The sequence below is a fragment of the Aristolochia californica genome, unplaced genomic scaffold, assembly GCF_029961685.1.
Source record: "Aristolochia californica isolate CCGP_79_NKW_82.1479 unplaced genomic scaffold, dmAriCali1.0.hap1 SCAF_4, whole genome shotgun sequence".
Classification (NCBI taxonomy): domain Eukaryota; kingdom Viridiplantae; phylum Streptophyta; class Magnoliopsida; order Piperales; family Aristolochiaceae; genus Aristolochia; species Aristolochia californica.
The window spans coordinates 13,821,515-13,836,596 of NW_027182103.1; positions in this window are offsets into that span (position 1 = coordinate 13,821,515).

A 15,082-nucleotide genomic window follows, 5' to 3' on the forward strand; every position below is an offset into this window, starting at 1 on the left:
TCCTTAAATTTTTGGATCATTAGGTCCAGTTGCATCCTCAACATGTTTCTGGCATGCATATCCACCACACTTAAAGCATGTTGGGATCAGTTAGAGGTCCCTTTCCTATAAAATTCCACCTAGCTTATTAGTAGGGGTTGTACTAGTAGAAATTCCCAAACATGGATAGCAAAACCTTTGGGTTCATTTTTAGTGCGTGAAATAGTTTTCTAATTTTTTTGCATACACGAACTCTAAAATTTTCATTTTTTTATGCCTTATATCTTTTTTGTTTACTCCAAAAAATGGGAGAGTGAAAACTCAAGTTTGGATCTGAAAACCAATTTGAACATACAAAATGGAAATGCACAAATGCTGAGAGAGATAGTTCCACAAAGTATCTGTGATTTTTTAAGGATAGGCAAAAAGTGGGTTGTTTTGCCTTGGTAAAAATCCAAGCACTTGAGAATTTGATTTTTTCTACTCGAAATTTTTGGATCATTAGGTCCACTTGCATCCTCAACATGTTGCTGGCATGCATATCCACCCTGGATTTTGGGATCAGTTAGAGGTCCTTTCCTATAAAATTCCACCAAGCTTATTATTAGGGGTTGTACTAGTGGAATTTCCCAAACATGGATAACAAAACCTTGGAGTTCATTTTTAGTGCGTCAAATAGTTTTCTAATTTTTTTGCATACACGAACTCTAAACTTTTCATTTTGTTATGCCTTATATCTTTTTTGTTTACTCCAAAAAATGGGAGAGTGAAAACTCAAGTTTGGACCTGAAAACAAATATGTACATCCAAAATGGAAATGCACAAATTCTGAGAGAGATAGTTCCAAGAAGTATCTGTGATTTTTAAGGATAGGCAAAAAGTGGTTTGTTTGGCCCTCGTAAATATCCAACCACTTGAGAATTTGATATTTTGTACTTCCTTAAATTTTTGGATCATTAGGTCCACTTGCATCCTCAACATGTTTCTGGCATGCATATCCACCACACTTAAAGCATGTTGGGATCAGTTAGAGGTCCCTTTCCTATAAAATTCCACCTAGCTTATTATAAGGGGTTGTACTAGTAGAAATTCCCAAACATGGATAGCAAAACCTTTGAGTTCATTTTTAGGGCGTGAAATAATTTTAAAATTTTTTTTGCATACATGAACTCTTAAATTTTCATTTTGTTATGCCTTATATCTTTTTTGTTTAGGAGAAAAAAAGGGAGAGTGAAAACTCAAGTTTGGATCTAAAAACAAATTTGAACATCCAAAATGGAAATGCACAAATGCTGAGAGAGATAGTTCCAAAAAGTATCTGTCATTTTTAAGGATAGGCAAAAAGTGGGTTGTTTAGCCTTGTAAATATCCAACCACTTGAGAATTTGATTTTTTCTGCTCCTTGAAATTTTTGGATCATTAGGTCCACTTGCATCCTCAACATGTTTCTGGCATGCCTATCCACCACATTTAAAGCATGTTGGGATCAGTAAGAGGTCCATTTCCTATAAAATTCCATGAAACTTATTATTAGGGGTTGTACTTGTGGAATTCCCCAAACATGGAAAACAAAACCTTGGAGTCCATTTTTAGTGCGTCAATTAATTTTCAAATTTTTTTTGCATACATGAACTCTCAAATTTTCATTATGTTATGCCTTATATCTTTTTTGTTTACTCCAAAAAATGGGAGAGGGAAAACTCAAGTTTGGATCTGAAAACAAATTTGAACATCCAAAATGGAAATACACAAATGCTAAGAGCGATAGTTCTATCTACGATTTTTAAGGATAGGCAAAAAGTGGGTTGTTTGGCCTTTTAAATATCCAACCACTTGAGAATTTTATTTTTTCTACTCCTTGAAATTTTTTGATCATTAAGTCCACTTGCATCCTCAACATGTTTCTGGCATGCATATCCACCACATTTAAAGCATGTTGGGATCAATTAGAGGTCCCTTTCCTATAAAATTCCACCAAGCTTATTATTAGGGTTTGTACTTGTGGAATTCCCGAAACATGGATAACAAAACCTTTGAGTTCATTTTTAGTGCGTTAAATAATTGTCAAAATTTTTTTGCATACATGAACTCCAAAATTTTCATTTTTTTATGCCTTATATCTTTTTTGTTTACTCCAAAAAATGGGAAAGTGAAAACTCAAGTTTGGATCTGAAAACAAATTTGAACATCCAAAATGGAAATGCACAAATGCTGAGAGAGATAGTTCCAAAAAGTATCTATGATTTTTAAGGATAGGCAAAAAGTGGGTTGTTTAGCCTTGTAAATATCAAACCACTTGAGAATTTTATTTTTTCTACTCCTTGAAATTTTTGGGTCATTAGGTCCACTTGCATCCTCAACATGTTTCTGGCATGCATATCCACCACATTTAAAGCATGTTGGGATAAGTTAGAGGTCCCTTTCCTATAAAATGCCATCAAGTTTAATATTAGGGGTTGTACTAGTGGAACTTCCCAAACATGTATAGCAAAACCATGGAGTTCATTTTTAGTGCGTGAAATAATTTTCAGATTTTTTTTGCATACACGAACTCTAAAATTTTCATTTTGTTATGCGTTATATCTTTTTTGTTTAGGAGAAAAAAAAGGGAGAGTGAAAACTAAAGTTTTTGGATCATTAGGTCCACTTGCATCCTCAACATGTTTTTGGCAAGCATATCCACCACACTTAAAGCATGTTGGGATCAGTTAGAGGTCCCTTTCCAGTAAAATTGTACAAAGTTTATTATTAGGGGTTGTACTAGTGGAATTTCCCAAACATAGATAACAAAACCTTGGATTTCATTTTTAGTCTGTGAAATAATTTTCAATTTTTTTTTGCATACACGAACTCTAAAATTTTCATTTTGTGATGTGTTATATCTTTTTTTTTTACTCCAAAAAATGGGAGAGTCAAAACTCAAGTTTGGATCTGAAAACAAATTTTAACATCCAAAATGGAAATCCACAAATGCTGAGAGAGATAGTTCCAAAAAGTATTTGTGATTTTTAAAGATAGGCAAAAAGTGGGTGGTTTGGCCTTGGTAAATATCCAACCACTTGAGAATTTTATTTTTTCTACTCTTTGAAATTTTTAGATCATTAGCTCCATTTGCATCCTCAACATGTTTCTGGCATGCATATCCACCCTTAAAGGATTTTGTGATCAGTTAGAGGTCCCTTTCCAATAAAATTCCACCAAGCTTATTAATAGGGGTTGTATTAGTGGAATTTCCCAAACAAGGATAGCAAAATCTTGGAGTTCATTTTTAGTGCGTGAAATAATTTTCAAATTTTTTTTGCATACATGAACTCTAAAATTTTCATTTCGTTCTTCCTTATATATTTTTTTTTTTTAGGAGAAAAAAAGGTAGAGTGAAAACTCAAGTTTGGATCTGAATACAAATTTGAAGATCGAAAATGGAAATGCACAAATGCAGACAGAGATAGTTCCAAAAAGTATCTATGATTTTTATGGATAGGCAAAAAGTGGGTTGTTTGGCCCTGGTAAATATCCAACCACTTGAGAATTTGATTTTTTCTACTCCCTTAAGCTTTTGGATCTTTAGGTCCGCTTTCAACCTCAACATGTTTCTGTCATGCATATGCACCACACTTAAAGCTTGTTGGGATCAGTTAGAGGTCCCTTTCCTATAAAATTCCACCGACCTTATTAGTAGGGGTTGTACGAGTGGAATTTCCCAAACATAGATTCCAAAACCTAGGAGTTCTTTTTTAGTGCGTCAAATAATTTTCAAATTTTTTTCGCATACAAGAACTCTAAAATTTTCATTTTGTTATGCCTTATATCTTTTTTGATTAGGAGAAAAAATGGGAGAGTGGAAACTCAAGTTTGGATCTGAAAACAACTTTTAACATCCAAAATGGAAATGTACAAATGCAGAGAGAGATAGTTCCAAAAAGTATCTGTGATTTTTAAGGATAGGCAAAAAGTGGGTTGTTTGGCCCTGGTAAATATCCAACCACTTGAGAATTTGATTTTTTCTACTCCCATAAATTTTTAGATCATTAGGTCCGTTTGCATCCTCAACATGTTTCTGGCATGCATATCCACCACAATTAAAGCATGTTGGGATCAGTTAGACCTTTCCTATAAAATTCCATCAAGTTTATTATTAAGGGTTGTACTAGTGGAACTTCCCAAACATGTATAGCAAAACCTTGGAGTTCCTTTTTAGTGCGTGAATTAATTTTCAAATTTTTTTGCATACACAAACTCTAAAATTTTCATTTTGTTATGCGCTATATCTATTTTGTTTAGGCGAATAAAAGGGAGTGTGAAAACTCAAGTTTGGATCTGAAAACAAATTTGAAAATCCAAAATGGAAATGCACAAATGCTGAGAGAGATAGTTCCAAAAAGTATCTGTGATTTAAGGATAGGCAAAAAGTTGGTTTTTTGGCCGTGGTAAATATCCAACCACTTGAGAAATAGACTTTTTCTACTCCTTCAAATTTTTGGTTCATTAGGTCCACTTGCATCCTCAACATGTTTCTCGCATGCATATCCACCACACTTAAAGGATTTTGGGATCAGTTGGAGGTCCCTTTTCTATAAAATTCCAACAAGCTTATTATTAGGGATTGTACTAGTGGAATTTCCAAAACAAGGATAGCAAAACCTTGGAGTTCGTATTTAGTGTGTGAAATAACTTTCAATTTTTTTTTGCATACATGAACTCTAAAATTCTCATTTCGTTATGCCTTATATCTTTTTTGTTTAGGAGAAAAAAAGGGAGTGTGAAAACTCAAGTTTGGATCTGAAAACAAATTTGAACATCCAAAATGGAAATGCAAAAATGCTGAGAGAGATAATTCCAAAAAGTATCTATGATTTTTAAAGAGAGGCAAAAAGTGGGTTGTTTGGCCCTGGTAAATATCCAACGACTTGAGAATTAGATTTTTTCTACTCCATGAAATTTTTGGATATTTAGGTCCACTTGCATCCTCAACATGTTTCTGGCATGCATATCCACCACACTTAAAGCATGTTGGGATATGTTAGAGGTCCCTTTCATATAAAATTCCACCAAGCTTATTATTAGGGGTTGTACTAGTGGAATTGCCCAAACATGGATAACAAAACCTTCGAGTTCATTTTGAGTGCGTGAAATGGTTTTCAATTTTTTTTTTTTATACACGAACTCAAAAATTTTCATTTTATTATGCCTTATATCTTTTTTGTTTAGGAGAAAAAATGGGAGAGTGAAAACTCAAGTTTGGATCAGAAAACAAATTTGAACATCCAAAATAGAAATGCACAAACGCTGAGAGGGATAGTTCCAAAAAGTATCTGTGATTTTTAAGGATAGGCAAAAAGTGGGTTGTTTCGCCCTGGTAAATATCCAACCACTTGAGAATTAGATTTTTTCTAATCTTTGAAATTTTTGGATCATTAGGTCCACTTGCATCCTCAACATGTTTCTGGCTTGCATATCCACCACACTTAAAGCATGTTGGGATTAGTTAGTGGTCCCTTTCCTATAAAAATCCACCAAGCTTATTATTAGGGGTTGTCCTAGTGGAATTTTCCGAAGCATGGATAACAAAACCTTGGAGTTCATTTTTAATGCGTGAAATAATTTTCAATTTTTTTACAAATACACGAACTCGAAAATTTTCATTTTGTGATGCCCTATATCTTTTTTGTTTACTCCAAAAAATGGGAGAGTGAAAATTCAAGTTTTGATCTGAAAACAAATTTGAACATCCAAAATTGAAATGTACAAATGCTGAGAGAGATAGTTCCAAAAAGTATCTGTGATTTTTAAGGATAGGCAAAAAGTGGGTTGGTTGGCCCTGGTAAATATCCAACCACTTGAGAATTAGATTCTTTCTACTCTTTGAAATTTTTGGATCCTTTGGTCCACTTGCATCCTCAACATGTTTATGGCATGCATATCCACCACACTTAAAGCATGTTGGGATCAGTTAGAGGTTCCTTTCCTATAAAATTCCACCAAACTTATTATTAGGGGTTGTACTAGTGGAATTTCCAGAACATGGATAACAAAACCTTGGAGTTCATTTTTAGTCAGTGAAATAGTTTTCAATTTTTTTTTGCATACATGAACTCTAAAATTTTCATTTTGTTATGCCCTATATCTTTTTTGTTTGGGAGAAAAAATGGGAGAGTGAAAACTCATGTTTGGATCTGAAAACAAATTTGAACATCCAAAATGGAAATGCACAAATGCGAAGAGAGATAGTTCCAAAAAGTATCTGTGATTTTTAAGGATAGGCAAAAAGTGGGTTGTTTAGCTTTCGTAAATTTCCAACCACTTGTTAGATTTTTTCTACTCTTTGAAATTTTTGGATCATTAGGTCCACTTGCATCCTCAACATGTTTCTGGAATGCATATCCACCACACTTAAAACATGTTGGGATCTGTTGGAGGTCCCTTTCCTATAAAATTCCATCAAGCTTATTAGTAGGGGTTGTACTAGTGGAATTTCCCAAACATGGATAACAAAACCTTGGAGTTCATTTTTAGTGCATGAAATAATTTTCAAATTTTTTGCAAATACTGGAACTCGAAAATTTTCATTTTGTGATGCCTTATATCTTTTTTTGTTTACTCCAAAAAATGGGAGAGTCAAAATTCAAGTTTGGATCTGAAAACAAATTTGAACATCTAAAATGGAAATGCACAAATGCTGAGGGAGATAGTTCCAAAAAGTATCGGTGATTTTTAAGGATAGGCAAAAGTGGGTTGTTTGGCCCTGGTAAATATCCAACCACTTCATAATTTCATTTTTTCTTCTCCCTTAAATTTTTGGATCATTAGGTCCACTTGCATCCTCAACATGTTCCTCGCATGCATATCCACCACACTTAAAGCATGTTGGGATCAGTTAGAGATCCCTTTCCTTTAAAATTCCATCAAGTTTATTATTAGGGTTTGTACTAGTGGACCTTCCCAAACATGTATAGCAAAACATTGGAGTTCATTTTTAAGTCCACTTGCATCCTCAACATGTTTCTGGCATGCATATCCACCACACTTAAAGCATGTTGGGATCAGTTAGAGGTCCTTTTCCTGTAAAATTCCACCAAGCTTTTTATTAGGGGTTGTACTAGTGGAATTTCCCAAACATGGATAACAAAACCTTGGAGTTCATTTTCAGCGCGTGAAATAATTTTTAAATTTTTTTTGCATCCATGAACTCTAAAATTTTCATTTAGTTAAGCCTTATATCATTTTTGTTTTTGAGAAAAAAAGGGGGAGTGAAAACTAAAGTTTGGATCTGAAAAAAAATTTGAACATCAAAAATGGAATTGCACAAATGCTGAGAGAGATAGGTCCAAAAAGTATCTGTGATTTTTAAGGATAGGCAAAAAGTGGGTTTTTTTGCCCCTGGTAAATATCCAAATACTTGAAATTTTGATTTTTTCTACTCCTTGAAATTTTTGGATCATTAGGTCCACTTGCATCCTCTACATGTTTCTGCCATGCATATCCACCACACTTAAAGCATGTTAGGATCAGTTAGAGGTCCCTTGCCTATAAAATTCCACCTAGCTTATTATTAGGGGTTGTACTAGTGGAATTTCCCAAACATAGATAACAAAACCTTGGAGTTCATTTTTAGTGCGTGAAATAATTTTTAAATTTTTTTTACATACATGAACTCTAAAATTTTCATTTAGTTAAGCCTTATATCATTTTTGTTTTTGAGAAAAAAAGGGAGAGTGAAAACTAAAGTTTGGATCTGAAAAAAAATTTGAACATCAAAAATGGAATTGCACAAATGCTGAGAGAGATAGTTCCAAAAAGTATCTGTGATTTTTAAGGATAGGCAAAAAGTGGGTTGTTTGCCCCTGGTAAATATCCAAATACTTGAAATTTTGATTTTTTCTACTCCTTGAAATTTTTGGATCATTAGGTCCACTTGCATCCTCTACATGTTTCTGCCATGCATATCCACCACACTTAAAGCATGTTGGGATCAGTTAGAGGTCCATTTCCTATATAATTCAACCAAGCTTATTATTAGGGTATGTACTAGTGGAATTTCCTAAACATAGATAACAAAACCTTGGAGTTCATTTTTAGTGCGTGAAATGGTTTTCTAATTTCTTTTTTTTACACGCACTCTAAAATTTCCATTTTTATATGCCTTATATCTTTTTTGGTTAGGAGAAAAAATGGGAGAGTGAAAACTCAAGTTTGGATCTGAAAACAAATTTGAACATCCAAAATGGAAATGCACAAATGCTGAGAGAGATAGTTCCAAAAACTATCTGTGATTTTGAAGGATAGGCAAGAAGTGGGTTGTTTGGCCCTGGTAAATATCCAACCATTTTACTCTTTGAAATTTTTGGATCATTAGGTCCACTTGCATCCTCAACATGTTTCTGGCATGTATATCCACCACACTTAAAGCATGTTGGTATTAGTTAGAGGTCCCTTTCCTATAAAATTCCACCAAGCTTATTATTAGGGGCTGTACTGGTGGAATTTCCCAAACATGGATAGCAAAAACTTGGAGTTCATTTTTAGTGCGTGAAATAGTTTTCTAATTTGTTTTGCATACACGAACTCTAAAATTTTCATTTTGTTATGCCTTTCTTTTTTGTTTAGGAGAAAAAATGGGAGAGTGAAAACTCAAGTTTGGATAATAAAACAAATTTGAACATCCAAAATGGAAATGCACAAATTCTGAGAGAGATAGTTCCAAAAAGTATCTGTGATTTTTAAGGATAGGCAAAAAGTGGGTTGTTTGGCCCTGGTAAATATCCAACGACTTGAGAATTTGATTTTTTCTACTCTTTGAAATTTTTGGATCATTAGGTCCACTTGTATCCTCAACATGTTTCTGGCATGCATATCCACAACACTTAAAGCATGTTGGGATCAGTAAGAGGTCCCGTTCCTATAAAATTCCATCAAGTTTATTATAAGGGGTTGTACTGGAATTTCACAAACATGGATAACAAAACCTTTGAGTTCATTTTTAGGTCCACTTGCATCCTCAACATGTTTCTGGCATGCATATCCACCACACATAAAGCATGTTGGGATCAGTTAGAGGTCCCTTTCCTATAAAATTCCACCAAGCTTATTATTAGGGGTTGTACTAGTGGAATTTCCCAAACATGGATAACCAAACCTTGGAGTCCATTTTTAGTGCATGAAATAATTTTCAAATTTTTTTTGCATACATGAACTCTAAAATTTTCATTTTGTTATGCCTTATATCTTTTTCATCTAGGAGAAAAAAAGGACCAGTGAAAACTAAAGTTTGGATCTGAAAAAAATTTGAACATCCAAAATGGAAAAGCTCAAATGCTGAGAGAGATAGTTCCAAAAAGCATCTGTGACTTTTAAGGATAGTCAAAAAGTGGGTTGTTTGGCCCTGGTAAATATCCAACCACTTGAGAATTTGAATTTTTCTACTCTTTGAAATTTTTGGATCATTAGGTCCACTTGCATCCTCAACATGTTTCTGGCATGCATATCCACCACACTTAAAGCATGTTGGGATCAGTTAGAGGTCCCTTTCCTATAAAATTCCACCAAGCTTATTATTAGGGGTTGTACTATTGGAATTTCCCAAACATGGATAAAAAAACCCTTGAGTTCATTTTTAGTGCGTGAAATAATTTTTAAATTTTTTTTGCATACATGAACTCTAAAATTTTCATTTAGTTAAGCCTTATATCTTTTTTGTTTTGGAGAAAAAAAGGGAGAGTGAAAACAAAAGTTTGGGTCTGAAAAAAATAAGAACATCCAAAATGGAAATACACAAATGCTGAGACAGATAGTTCCAAAAAGTATCTGTGACTTTTAAGGATAGGCAAAAAGTGGGTTGTTCTGCCCTAGTAAATATCCAACCACTTGAAAATTTGATTTTTTCTACTTCTTGAAATTTTTGGATCATTAGGTCCACTTGCATCCTCTACATGTTTCTGTCATGCATATCCACCACACTTAAAGCATGTTGGGATCAGTTAGAGGTCCCTTTCCTATAAAAATTCCACAAAGCTTATTATTAGGGGTTGTACTAGTGGAATTCCCCAAACATGGATAACAAAACCTTGGAGTTCATTTTTAATGCGTGTAATGGTTTTCTAATTTTTTTTATACACGAACTCTAAAATTTTCGTTTTGTTATGCCTTATATCTTTTTCGTTTTTGAGTGGCAGAGTGAAAAGTCAAGTTTGGATCTAAAAACAAATTTGAACATCCAAAATGGAAATGCACAATTGCTGATATAGATAGTTCCAAAAAGTATCTGTGATTTTTAAGGATAGGCAAAAAGTGGGTTGTTTGGCCTTGGTAAATATCCAACCACTTGAGAATTAGATTTTTTCTTCTCTTTGAAATTTTTGGATCATTAGGTCCACTTGCATCCTCAACATGTTTCTGGCATGCATATGTACCACATTTAAAGCATGTTGGGATCAATTAGAGGTCCCTTTCCTATAAAATTCCACCAAGCTTATTATTAGGGGTTGTACTAGTGGAATTTCCAAACATGGATAACAAAACCTTGGAGTTCATTTTTAGTGCGTGAAATAGTTTTCTAATTTTTTTTGCATACACGAACTCTAAAATTTTAATTTTTTTATGCCTTATATATCTGTTTTGTTTAGGAGACAAAAACGGAGAGTGAATACTCAAGTTTGGATCAGAAAACAAAATTGAACATCCAAAATGGAAAAGCACAAATGCTGAGAGAGATAGTTCCAAAAAGTATCTGTGATTTTTAAGGATAGGCAAAAAGTGGGTTGTTTGGCCCTGGTAAATATCCAACCACTTGAGAATTTGATTTTTTCTACTCCTTGAAAATTTTAAATCACTAGGTGCACTTGCATCCTCAACATGTTTCTAGCATGCATATCCACCACTCTTAAAGCATGTTGGGATCAGTTAGAGGTCCCTTTCCTATAGAATTCCACCAAGCTTATTATTAGGGGTTGTACTAGTGGAATTTCCCAAACATGGATAACAAAACCTTGGAGTTCATTTTTAGAGTGTGATATAGTTTTCTCATTTTTTTGCATACATGAACTCTAAAATTTTCATTTTGTTATGCCTTACATCTTTTTTGTTTACTCCAAAAAAATGGGAGCGTGAAAACTCAAGTTTGGATCTGAAAACAAATTTGAACATCCAAAATGGAAATGCACAAATGCTGAGAGAGATAGTTCCAAAAAGTAACTGTTATTTTTAAGGATAGGCAAAAAGTGGGTTGTTTGGCCCTGGTAAATATCCAACCACTTGAACATTTGATTTTTTCTACTCCTTGAAAATTTTAAATCATTAGGTCCACTTGCATCCTCAACATATTTTTGGCATGCATATCCACCACACTTAAAGCATGTTGGGATCAGTTAGAGGTCCCTTTCCTATAAAACTCCACCAAGCTTATTAGTTGGGGTTGTACTAGTGGAATTTCCCAAACACAGATAACAAAACCTAGGAGTTCATTTTTAGTGTGTGAAATAATTTTTAAATTTTTTTTGCATATATGAACTCTAAAATGCTGCGAGAGATAGTTCCAAAAAGTATCTGTGATTTTTAAGGATAGGCAAAAAGTGGGTTGTTTAGCCTTGTAAATATCCAACCACTTGAGAATTTGATTTTTTCTACTCGAAATTTTTGGATCATTAGGACCGCTTGCATCCTCAACATGTTTCTGGCATGCATATCCACCACACTTAAAGCATGTTGGGATCAGTTAGAGGTCCCTTTCCTATAAAATTCCATCAAGCTTATTATTAGGGGTTGTACTAGTGGAATTTCCCAAATATGGAAAACAAAACCTTGGAGTCCATTTTTAGTGCGTGAAATAATTTGGAAATTTTTTTTGCATACATGAACTCTAAAATTTCATATTTTTTAAGCCTTATATATCTGTTTTGTTTAGGAGACAAAAAGAGAGAGTAATTACTCAAGTTTGGATCTGACAACAAATTTGAACATCCAAAATGGAAATGCACAAATGCTGAGAGAGATAGTTCCAAAAACTATCTACGATTTTTAAGGTTAGGCAAAAAGTGGGTGGTTTGGCCTTGTAAATATCAAACCACTTGAGAATTGGATTTTTTCTACTCCTTAAAATTTTTGGATCATTAGGTCCACTTGCATCCCCAACATGTTTCTGGCATGCATATCCACCACATTTAAAGCATGTTGGGATCAGTTAGAGGTCCCTTTGCTATAAAATTCCACCAAGCTTATTATTAGGGGTTGTACTAGTGGAATTTCCCAAACATGGATAACAAAACCTTGGAGTTCATTTTTAGTGCGTGAAATAATTTTCAAATTTTTTTTGCATACATCATCTCTAAAATTTTCAATTTTTAATGCCTTTTATATCTGTTTTGTTTAGGAGACAAAAAGGGAGAGTAATTACTCAAGTTTGGATCTGAAAACAAATTTCAACATCCAAAATGGAAATGTACAAATGCTGAGAGAGATAGTTCCTAAAAGTATCTGTGATTTTTAAGGATAGGCAAAAAGTGGGTTGTTTGGCTGTATTAAATATCCAACCACTTGAGAATTTGATTTTTTCTACTCCTTGAAATTTTTGGATCATTAGGTCCACTTGCATCCTCAACATGTTTCTGGCATGCATATCCACCACACTTAAAGCATGTTGGGATCAGTTAGAGGTCCCTTGCCTATAAAATTCCACCTAGCTTATTATTAGGGGTTGTACTAGTGGAATTTCCCAAACATGGATAGAAAAACCTTTGTGTTCATTTTTAGTGCATGAAATAATTTTCAATTTTTTTTTTGCTTAAATGAACTCCAAAATTTTCATTTTGTTATGCCTTATATCTTTTTTGTTTAGGAGAAAAAAAGGGAGAGTGAAAACTCAAGTTTGGATCTGAAAACAAATTTGAACATCCAAAATGGAAATGCACAAATGCTGAGAGAGATAGTTCCAAAAAGTATCTGTCATTTTTAATGATAGGCAAAAAGTGGGTTGTTTAGCCTTGTAAATATCCAACCACTTGAGAATTTGATTTTTTCTACTCCTCAAAATTTTTGGATCATTAGGACCGGTTGCATCCTCAACATGTTTCTGGCATGCATATCCACCACACTTAAAGCATGTTGGGATCAGTTAGAGGTCCCTTTCCTATAAAATTCCACCAAGCTTATTATTAGGGGTTGTACTAGTGGAATTTCCCAAATATGGAAAACAAAACCTTAGGGTCCATTTTTAGTGCGTGAAATAATTTCCAAATTTTTTTCCGTACATGAACTCTAAAATTTTCAATTTTTTATGCCTTATATATCTGTTTTGTTTAGGAGACAAAAAGGGAGAGTAATTACTCAAGTTTGGATCTGAAAACAAATTTGAACATCCAAAATGGAAATGCACAAATGCTAAGAGAGATAGTTCCAAAAAATATCCCGTGATTTTTAAGGATAGGCAAAAAGTGGGTTGTTTCGCCCTGGTAAAAATCCAACCACTTGAGAATTTGATTTTTTCAACTCCTTGAAATTTTTGGATCATTTGGTCCACTTGCATCCCCAACATGTTTCTGGCATTCATATCCACCACACTTAAAGCTTGTTGGGGTCAATTAGAGGACCCTTTCCTATAAAATCCCACCAAGCTTATTATTAGTGGTTGTACTAGAGGAATTTCCCAAGCATGGATAACAAAACCATGGAGTCCATTTTTAGTGGGTGAAATAATTTTCAAATTTTTTTGCATACATAAACTCTAAAATTTTCATTTTGTTATGCCTTATATCCTTTTTGTTTACTCCAAAAAATGGGAGAGAGAAAACTCAAGTTTGGATATGAAAACAAATTTGAACATCCAAAATGGCAATGCACAAATGCTGAGAGAGGTAGTTCAAAAAAGTATCTGTGATTTTTAAGGATAGGCTAAAAGTGGGTTGTTTGGCCCTGGTAAATATCCAATCACTTGAGAATTTGATTTTTTCTAGTCTTTGAAAATTTTAAATCATTAGGTCCACTTGTATTCTCAACAAGTTTCTGGCATGCATATCCACCACACATAAAGCATGTTGGGATCAGTTAGAGGTCCCATTCCTATAAAATTCCACCAAGCTTATTATTAGGGGTTGTACTCGTGGAATTTCCCAAACTTGGATAACGAAACCTTGGAGTTCATTTTTAGTGCGTGAAATAATTTTTAATTTTTTTTTGCATACTTGAACTCTAAAATTTTCATTTTTTTATGCTTTATATATCTGTTTTGTTTTGGAGACAAAAAGGGAGAGTGAATGCTCAAGTTTGGATCTGAAAAAAAAAATTTAACATCCAAAATGGAAAGGCACAAATGCTGAGAGAGATAGTTCCAAAAAGTATCTGTAATTTTTAAGGATAGGCAAAAAGTGGGTTGTTTGGCCCTGGTAAATATCCAACCAGTTGAGAATATTATTTTTTCAAATCCTTGCAATTTTTGGATCATTAGGTCCACTTGCATCCTCAACATGTTTCTGGCATGCATATCCACAACACTTAAAGCATGTTGGGATCAGTTAGAGGTCCCTTGCCTATAAAATTCCACCTAGCTTATAATTAGGGGTTGTACTAATAGAATTTCCCAAACATGGATAGAAAAACCTTTGAGTTCATTTTTAGTGCGTGAAATAATTTTCAAATATTTTTTGCAATACATGAACTCTAAAATTTTCTTTTTGTTATGCCTTATATCTTTTTTGTTCAGTAGAAAAAAAGGGAGAGTAAAAACTCAAGTTTGGATCAGAAAACAAATTTGAACATCCAAAATGGAGATGCACAAATGCTGAGAGAGATAGTTCCAAAAAGTATCTGTCATTTTTAAGGATAAGAAAAAAGTGGGTTGTTTAGCCTTGTAAATATCCAACCACTTGAGAATTTGATTTTTTCTACTCGTTGAAATTTTTGGATCATTAGGTCCACTTGCATCCTCAACATGTTTCTGGCATCCATATGCACCACACTTAAAGCATGATGGGATCAGTTAGAGGTCCCTTTCCTATAAAATTCCACCAAGCTTATTATTAGGGGGTGTAGTAGTGGAATTTCCCAAACATGGATAGCAAAACCTTTGAGTTCATTTTTAGTGCGTGAAATAATTTTCAAATTTTTTTTGCATTCATGA